Source organism: Uranotaenia lowii, chromosome 2, assembly GCF_029784155.1.
Source record: "Uranotaenia lowii strain MFRU-FL chromosome 2, ASM2978415v1, whole genome shotgun sequence".
Taxonomy (NCBI): Eukaryota; Metazoa; Arthropoda; class Insecta; order Diptera; family Culicidae; genus Uranotaenia; species Uranotaenia lowii.
The window spans coordinates 336,747,633-336,758,130 of record NC_073692.1 but is presented as its reverse complement, the minus strand read 5'-3'; the positions used below and the strand labels follow the sequence as shown (position 1 = coordinate 336,758,130).

The 10,498-nt window shown below is 35.5% G+C and overlaps 1 protein-coding gene across 2 annotated transcripts in view; it reads right to left on the bottom strand.

The window, feature by feature from the left end:
* LOC129744360 (uncharacterized) overlaps positions 1-10,498 on the bottom strand; it is a 386,715-nt gene that overhangs the window by 201,489 nt on the left and 174,728 nt on the right. The gene's annotated exons all lie outside the window — the stretch shown is intronic.

Genomic DNA, 10,498 nt, shown 5'->3' with positions numbered 1-10,498 from the left:
TTCCATTTCCGTGCTACGTGCACTGCTGCTGCTTCTATAACAAACTTCTACGTTTGTCAACTTAAATTCTTCCTCAATACGTTTTACCCCCAAAGAATAAATCGCAAATCTCTCTATCGATTCGGCACATTTCAGCTTTATAACGAATATATATGACCTGTTTTCCAATCCATAATTGTCATAGGCATCTTCTCGAAGAAAAATTTGTTGAAGTTGAAGAAAAAGCTTTTCAAACTTAAAAAATTGACATTCATTTTTAAGATTTTGAAAAGTAGCAGTTTATTGTGATTTTTGTGAATATATTTTTTTTTGGTATTTTTAATACCTACAATTGACTTGCACACAGAATTTCACTTTATATACACATGTTTCTTCCTTTATTCTTAAGAGTTCTTAGTACCGATTGAAGTGATAATGTTAGCGTTGGTTGTTTATCAAACTTGCGATAAAAATAAATGCAAAGCACACTGTTTCTTATAATTTGCTTTTTTCCTCAGCATCGAATTAAGGGAATTCAAATAACCTTATCATAATACGAGTCAATCATATTCAATTAAAATTATCAGAATTTCAAAAAAGTATTCTGACTATATTTATATACCCAGGAATTTTTTTTAACGAGTATACGTACCGTGTGAATAAAACGTGATTTTTGAAAACCGTTTAAAACCCATGCTAATTCCTAAGCTCTGAAACATGAGACAATAGGACACGTAGCCTGAGACCTGAGTTCTGGGACTTGACACATGAAACCTGCAATCTGAGACCTATAGTATAAGAGCCCTGAGACATGAGATCTTACACCTGAGACCTGAGACCTAAGATCTGAGACATGAGATTTTAAATCTGAGATCTGAAACCTGAGACTTGGCACGTGAAACCTTAAACATGAGACCTGAGCGGGATTAGGGATATGGGACTTAACTGCCGTTCCAAGCTAAACTGTCCCATCTGACGTTTATATCATTTTCACTTTTTTGCTGGAAATGAGCTCTTTTAGTTTTAACTTTCAAATAAAAACATAAACCAGTATACTTTGTTCTAAGCCTATACGAAATTTTCATCAAGGTGGTTGTCTCTATGTTGATATTTCTACGCGAGAATGTCACACTAGAGAAAATTCTATGGAAAATGCAAATTTTATCAAAAAATTCTCTTAAGATGAGTTTAAACTGTTGAATATAGTGTTATTCACCCAAAAGAACACCAAAATAGAGTGCGGAGGAGTAGCAAGAAGACTTGAGTGTTTTAATCAGAAAATTTTTCACAAAACACTTTTCGGTAGGCACTACTTACAGGATCCATACTCAACTATACATTTTTGTAAACAAAGAGGAACGCATTTTTTAATTAACGGTTTGACTTGATTTTTTTGCGAAAATAGAAACTATACGAAATTTAAAAATAATAGAAAAATGGTAGCCGTGTAACAGTTTTTCGTAGAACTAAAATCGGCATGCTCTGGTTCCACGTAAAAGTGTCACACGGAGCGTTTTTGGCTCAAATTTGCTGTTTGATGTAGGAAATGTATTTTTTTGGCAGAAAACATTGTAAAATGATTAACTTGAACCAGGAATGAGCAACACGCGGCCCACGAGACTAGTTTGTGCAGCCCGCGTAGCTTATCTCAAATAAAATTTATTTACATTTTTTTTTCTGAGAATAATTGAAAATTATCATAAAATAGCAGTCCCTACTGAACCAAAAAATGATATATTAATTACTTTATCAAATGTGTTCGTAGCTTGTTTGAAGTTGCATTTGCTTCCTAATCATCCAGAATGTTGACTTTTATTGAGTTCTTTTAAAGGCTTAGATGCAATATCATATATTCGAAAAAGGTAATGTAGGAGTTAGTAAAATCATTATTTTTCGTTTCAAGCAAAGTTAAAATTTTATGATGAAGTGAAATATTTTTGGTTACGATTAATAACAGAAATAAGGAATTGTAATAAAGACTGGGTGAACGATGATAGATTTCTTATCAACATGACTCAGCGAAATATTTCTCGACAAAATCAATATTTGTAATTCTATGATTCCACCCAAAAAGTTTGTAACGATGACACAGGGGAACAGCATTTTGGTGCCTATGTTTCAATAACTAATTTTGTAAGATTTCACAGATTCACATTTCACAGATTTCTTCTATCACTTCTAGCATAGATGAACTTCTAGTTTCAACGATATGATAATGTGGAAATTTTCAAATTGATCAATTTTGGGTAAAATCGATCTTTTATAACTGATAATTAAAAAAACCTGCAAGGACTCAGTTATTTTTGTATAAGAGATACAAAATTTTAAAAAAATTTAATCCTAAAATTTAAAGAAGTTCCAAAAAATAAAACAACAACTCCTACTGACATCATTAAAGAAAGTTATTGAATTTCGGATTTAAAGATTTTAATTGATTTTACAACTTTCTTGAAGACTGCGAAATTATTTGACTTACGATTTTAAAAATATCTAAGATAAATTTGGTTTATTTTATTCTAGAATTTCGTCAAAATTCCCGCTTTTTGCAGGTTTGGAAAAAATAACATAAAGACAACATCCATAACTTTTTTTTTCAGAATTCAAAATTACTCGTTGTCTTTGTGAAAGTTGATCATTGAGACAATAAATATTTACATTCTATAGTTTTGTCAAAAAAGTACACAAATTGAATAACTCATTTTTCTTATTTATAAAAGTTGAATATTTAGAATTAACGCCCCTGAATAAGTCAAAAACAGTTCTGATATTCCCTGCACTTCGGAAAAATGTGAATTTTGTTATGTGTTATGCTATTTTCAGAAATTTCATAGAAAATCATGTCTTTTTTTTTTTTTTTTTTGATGGGTTTATAAGCTACCTGGCTGACCCGGAAAGGAAAAACAGAACGGGGGACAGAAGAGGAAACTTTACATGAGAGTAGCATAGCTTAGAACAGGATAGCGGCAACAGAGCCCGAGAGTTCTGAAGCACCAGTTGAGGGAAGCGTTAAGATAGTGCTCGACGGACTGGGACAAGTGGGCCCTACATGAACTTCGAGTTAACCCAACCTCCAATTCAACCGAGCAGTAACAGTATGATAACATACGCCAAAGTCTCGATATCATTGTCAGAAGGGTTCACTATCTTACCGTAGTTGAATGTTCCCTACCTGTCACCTAACCTTACTCGTTTCAATAAATTGGAATTTTTGATTGTATTTACTCGAGATTAACAAAGATTAGCTAATGAAAAATGATTCCAAATATGTCAATGTTAAGAAATTCAGAACAGATGCGTGGAAACTCGGTAATTATAGAAAGAAAAACTAGAATGACATGAAACAGAACTAAAATCAGAATCTGTCTGTCTGAATCTGAATCCTACAGAACACAAATAGTAATTATACAAAGTTTTGACGGCTAATTATGATACTTCCACTGCGCAACGCTCTTTCTGTCCGATGGAAGGGAGGGCAAACTTTTACTTCATTATAATCGAGTGTGTCAACTAATATCATAATCCCTTTTTCCACAATCTCAATTCTGTAACGTGAGTCATTTCAAAATACAAATTAAGTTTTTATATACATATAAGCATAGAATTTTAAGAAAATTTTTGACGTTGTACTTACTTTTCGTATGATGTTAGAGGCCTTTAGGTGTTAGTATGTTGATGTTGGTTATTGGGTTATAGATGAGAATGTTGAAGTTGAGATGTTATATGGGACTTACTAATTCTGCAACGAGTCATCAAACCCCAAAAGTTCCATGTCGTCACTTTCAAAGCCCGAAAAGTCCGAAGGTAGTAGTGAGCTTCCCTCACTCTCGGGTTCTGAGTCGCTGCTAATCTCATATTCAGATTCTATCATCGATTCGAAGAGCTTCTTAGATTTTTCCTTTATTTTGGAACGGTCCATCGCGAGATCTTGCCAGACATTCAGTGGAATGCCTGATCTTTCAATGTCTTGTCTGATGCAGTTGATCCAGGTGTAGGCCGGCCTCCCTATTTTCTTGGTTTTCGGAATGTCATACATTAGGGCTTGTTTTAAAATGCCGCTGTGATTGCTACGTATGACATGCCCTAAATAGTTTATTCTGGCTATGCGGATTTTGTTATTAATGGTGTAGCCACCTAACCAATTCGGGGCGATGTGTGGGTTTTCTTGATCTTCATTTTCTTCTTCTCCTTCATCTCTGGAATCGTTCCGGGCCAATGTTCTCAAGGTCAGCAATAAGTCTTCCTCCATATCCCTTAGTGCATTTCTGTTTCGCTTTGTTAAAGTAGATACTTCAAGGCCGAAAGCAGCCACCGGAGTCAGAAGAGAGTGATATAATTTTTTGATGGTTTTCCAGTCTAAGGGATGTTCCTGGATAAAACTGCAGAGTTGAAAGAAAGCTTTGTATGTCTTTTTAATCCGTTCCGACGTTGTAGCACCTCTTGTCAGGCTTGATGTTATGTAGCCTCCCAAATATCGTATGATGGTGGCTACCGGAAGATCATATTTACCAAACTTCGTAATTTTTTCCGGTTCTATGTTGTTAATTTTGAAAGGGTCTCTTACTAATACCTTTGTTTTCTTTACGTTTATTTCAAGTCCAATTGATGCCAGAATTGGTTCCAATACTTCAAGAAGACATGCTACCTCGTTTTCATTTTCACAGAGGAACAGGAGATCATCCGCGTATCCAAGAATACAGGGAAGTTTTATTTCGCGTGCTTGTGCTAGTTGCACGGCAGGCAAAAATTGATTGAGGGACAACAAGGCATGATGGAGCATAATTATAAATATCGTCGGACTGAGCGGACAGCCTTGTTTAATCCCTTTGTTCTTGAATGTTACCTCCGTTCGCTTACCATACCACTGTAGAGATGTTTTTTCAAACAGGCAGGCTGTCGTTATTCTTTGAACAAGTGCCTCAGGGGCTCCTAGATCTTTAAGTATGGTAGCTGCCTTGCTGGTGTCTAATCTGTCAAACGCTTGTTTGAGGTCGATTGAAACGAGGATCGTGTGACAACCTTTCAGCCATCTCTCATCCAAAATTCTCCTTAGAACAAATAGTTGGTCTGCAGCACTTCGTTTTTCTTGGAAGGCCATTTGGTAATCGGGTAACTGTGGAATTTTTGACTTTAATCGGTTAGCAAGAATTTTTGCATATATTTTATATGCTACTGAGCAAAGAGTTATTCTTCTGTAGTCATCCACATTTTTGGGATGACTTACTTTTGGAATTGGTACTTGGAGAGTCTCCAGCCATTCATCCGGTACTCTGTTCGACTGATACACGTCCTGCATGAGGTTCGTCAGTTCCACCACTAGTTCTTCTGAGCCATACTTCAGGAACTCGGACAGCACATTATCCACTCCAGGTGCACCGTTATTCCGAGATTCCTGGATAATTTTCCCGACTTCCCCTAGTGATGGACATGGGCCAGCTTCTTCGAAACTTTCAAATGAATCGTTATGCGAGATAGTGTATGATTCTGACATTCCTTCCTTGATTTTTTCGGTCCATTTTTGAATGGTTATGTACTGGCGTTTTCTCGTTTGTTTCATACGCTTGTGTGTTTTGATGAACCTGAAGGTTTTTGTCATTTTGGCCAGAGCATTTTCTGGTTCGATGGACTGCAAAAAGCTATCAACCTTCTCCCCGAAATGAACATCATAAGCGGTCTTTTTAGCTTTCCTCGCCAAATTCGCTCTTTTTCGTAGCACTGGATTGTTTCTTTCTTTCATTGCCTCTTGGTATGCCGTTTCATACTCACGACTGGCTTTCAACCTTCTCGGCGTCATAGGAGAGCCTGGGGTGCTTAAAGTTCGATCTGCTGCTTCTAATACCGAAGATTTTATCCTTGACCATTTGGAATTCACATCATGATTAATATTCGCCCTCTTCTCTAGTGCTACATCAATATTATTTTGGAATTTTCCTCTCTCTTCTTCAATTTTCAACAGTTCGGTGTTATATTTCCTTCTTTTTGGTTGCGGTTGATTTTCTTGGTTTCGATTTTGTGCTTTTAAAGGTTCTTTCCTCTCTGTCAGTGTACAGTCAACAAGCTTGTGATCGCTTTTAAGTGCTGGATGAAAAAAAGCTTTTATTTTCGGAATTTTCATTCCTTCTTCGTTCGTCATAAGGATGTGATCCAGTTGGGACTCTGCTCTGCCGTTACTCCAAGTGCACAGCACAGATTTCGAATGACTGAAAGTTAAGTAATTTTTGACTTTCAAGCCGTGGATCATTCTCTTCAATCCGTAACCGTTGGGATTACAGTTAATATGCAACAGTTGGTTTCCTATCCACGGTTTATCATCCTCCATTCTGTCCATCTTACCAATATGTGCATTCATATCGCCAACAATAATTAGATGTTTTCTCTTCGATGCATGAGCAGGAGATAGAAGATGTCTGGTTATTAAACTGAATTCTTTATTTTCTCCCAGTTCACTCGAACGGATGTATGTGGAAATGAACAATGTTTGCTTTCCGAATATGTCCGCTAAAAATGAGCATGTATTGTCGGAGATTTTTCGAAAGTTACCATGCTTATGAATCCGCTTGTCCACTAGGATGGCTGTTCCACCTCCAATCCGATTCTGGCTTGAATTGGTATTCACGTTGTACCACACAAAGTGCTTGGACTCCAGACAGCATTGGCCCAACCTCGTTTCCTGCAGACCAATCAACTTGTATTTTTCCTTTTTGAATATACTATCCATCACCTCTCTTTTGTTAGCATCACTGCAACCTCTACAGTTCCAGGATAATATTCTGAAAGTACCTCTTTCCACTTCCTCTTCTTGCGTCACCGTTACCGCATTATTGACATAAGATTGAGCTGGGGATTGGAGTTGACTTATGCCTGCCATTGGAGGGGGCAATTCTAACAGTGGTGGATCTACTTCTATTGGGATATTTACTGCGGGTAGTTTTTGCACAATGCTATCATAATGGTTTCTTGAGTTTCTGCCATTGCTTCTATATGCAATTCTTAACACACCGTTCCTAGCTGCCTCCCTGTTAAAATACACCACTGGACCATTTTCAAAATAAATGTCAATCCTCCTGTCCATCAATTGTGCAGCCGCTGCGATGGACTCTTGGCCACCCCATTCATTGGTGTTTTTCAGATTATCCAAAAATTGATTTATTTTTTCTTCAATGTTACTGCCAATGTGCTCCCCTTCCAGCACTGTATCAAGTAATGAGGCTTGAAAATCTTCCCTATGGGACTGAATATAATCGACAATGTCTTTACGCAGGTCTAGAATTTGTTGCAAATGGATTTCGGTTCCTATTTTCGATTTTCGGAATTGATTCACTAATGCAGAGAATAGACAATGACCATCCGCTCGCGTTCTCCTTATTATCACTGTGCCTTCATTATAAGTCATGCGTTCCATTTTCAGTCACGTGTTTTTGTTGTAGTTTTGCGTGCTTCAAATTATCTGAATATCGAACCGATGTGTTTAAGGCTCAGACAATAAACAAGAGAAAGAATATGTTAGTACAGTACAAATAAATAAATAAATAAATAAAATAATAATTAATCTTTAGATGAGTTAATAAAGATTAGTTTCAAATAACTCAAATAATTTCGTTATTTATATGCCTATTGATGCCAAGGCTTTCCATAGTTCTAGTGATAAGATATTCATACTACATGCAATTCCCTACTTCTGTTTTGATAACAATCGCTAACTCAAAAATTTTTGATTGTCAAATTCTGGCCTCATTAGACCAACCCTTCAAAGCAAATTAAACTATTATAACATTTTTAGTAGCTTCTGTAAAGCACATTCCACTCCCCTTATTTCTTCTATTATATTACCTACCTACCCTAGAAGGATTTTTTCAGATGTCTATCTTTTCCTAAACTGTCTATGCTAACCTACCTTGCGCATGGTGGACAAGTGGAAATATCACTTATACACAGCTATTTGTGATATTTCCACTGCGCAGTGCTGTTGTTGTCCGACGGAAGGGAGGGCAAGTGTTTCAACTCCGATTCACCTTATCAACATGGATCATCAATAAAAAATTGCATCATTGAACCACCTTTTAATTTACTGTCTGTGATCTCATATCGAATAAGGCTATGTGCTACCGCCCTATCAGGTTTATGTTAGTTTTAGAGTCTGTTTCCAAACCTTCGACCTCCATAAACACACGAAAGCACATCGTCGCCGTTACCCATTACAGCCTAGGGTACGGAGAAATTTCATAGAAAATCATGTCAAACATAAAATTGAGTCATTCTAAAAAATAAGCAATCCACATCGCCAAAGTTATAAGATGTTCATGATTCAGCCTTAGTAAGGCTATCCTAGAGGTATTTACATTATTATAATGAAATCTCTGAAAGCTGTAAAAAAATTCTAGAATCAAAAATGTAAACTGTAACATTGAAATGGTATTTAAAATCTATGAAATTAATAATTTTTAGATATATTGAAATCTTGTTCAACATCTCAATGTAATGATTTCATACGGAAGTACTAATTAAAAAAAATCACAGTATAATGAAAAAAGGAGGCTCCACAACACATTTAAATAAATTCTGATTTTTATTTCCAAAATGGGTATAAATAACGTAAGGGTCTAATATCCATGGAACTGATGACGAAAAATACCATCGCATCGGTTCGAACAACAAAGGGTTTTTCTTAGAAAATGGTTCAAATTTTTTTACGGACTTTAGAAAGACACTCAAAATTATTCGTTTTCAATAAATAAAAGGGAAGCAAATGATGTTTCTTCTTGTAAAAAATTATTATTCGCTAAACATTTCAAATCAATTTAAACATTGAAATTATTGAAAAATTATCAAGATTTAGTAATGAACCTATTAAATTTCGACTGGTTTAATTACCATAAACAAAAAAAAAAGATTATTCAAATTTACGAATTCATTTTATTCATCCTTTTTGGGTTTTTTTTGGCAAAAATTGGTCGTTAGCAAAAACTAAGTAAAGCTCTGAAACTATTATTACCTAAATTTAATTTTAATGCGGCCCGCCAAAAGAATTTAAAATTAAAAGTGGCCCGTTGCTTCAAAAGGTTGCCCACCCCTGACTTGAACTGTTCACTATGAAAAAACTGTCGTTGAATTTTTAGTTTAAGATAAAAATTGGAAATATAGCTGATATTTCAGTCGCGTTTTTCTTGTTTGCATATTTTTTTCACATGGAACAATCTTGCTTGGAACGGCAAATAAGATCTGAGAAATTAGACGTGAGACAAGAGAAGTGAGACGTCAGACGTGAAAAGTAAGGAGTGGTTCGTGAGATGTTGGACATGACGAGAAGAATGAGAAATGTTCGAAATTAGAAATGAGACATGAAACATGAGAAGTATGAAATGAGACGTGAGAAGAGAAATGTGAGAAGTGAAACGTTAGGAGTGTGACTTGAGGAATAAGACGTGAGACCTGAGAAGTGAAACGTTAGGATATCCTGAGAAAAGAGACATGAGAAGAAGGCTGTGAGACACGAGACGTGAGAAATACAAATTGAGAAGTTAGAAGTGTGACTGTGAGACGTGAGATTTAAAAAATTACACGTAAGAAGCGTTCGGAGTTAAAGCAAGGCGGAGTTTACCCGCCTGTGAGACAAGAAGTGAGATATGAAAAGTGAGACGTGTAACTGGTCTCATGCTTTTCTATTAATGTACCATATCTTATGTCTTATGTCTAACATTTTATGTCTTATGTCTCATGTATGTCTCTTATGTTTCTTATGTCTCTTACGTCTCTTATGTCTTTTATATCTCTTATATCTCTTGTGTCTCTTATGTCTTTCATGTCTCTTATGTCTCTTATGACTCTTATGTCTAATATGTCTCTTATGTCTCTTATTTGTCTTATGTCTCTTATGTTTCTTAAGTCTCTTATGTCTCTTATGCCTCTTATGTCTCTAATGTCTCTTATGTTTCTTATGTCTCTTATTTATCTTAATTGTTTCGTGTCTTTTATGTCTCTTATGTCTCTTTTGTCTCTTATGTCTTTTATGTCTCTAATGTCTATTATGTCTTTTATATCTCTTGTGTCTCTTATTTGTCTTATGTCTCTTATGTCTCTTATGTCTCTTATGTCTCTTATGTCTCTTATGTCTCTTATGTCTCTTATGTCTCTTATGTCTCTTATGTCTCTTATGTCTCTTATGTCTCTTATGTCTCTTATGTCTCTTATGTCTCTTATGTCTCTTATGTCTCTTATGTCTCTTATGTCTCTTATGTCTCTTATGTCTCTTATGTCTCTTATGTCTCTTATGTCTCTTATGTCTCTTATGTCTCTTATGTCTCTTATGTCTCTTATGTCTCTTATGTCTCTTATGTCTCTTATGTCTCTTATGTCTCTTATGTCTCTTATGTCTCTTATGTCTCTTATGTCTCTTATGTCTCTTATGTCTCTTATGTCTCTTATGTCTCTTATGTCTCTTATGTCTCTTATGTCTCTTATGTGTCTTTGTCTATATGGTTTCGAAATTTTCTTCAAATATTTTCAAGTTAATTCAATACTGTAA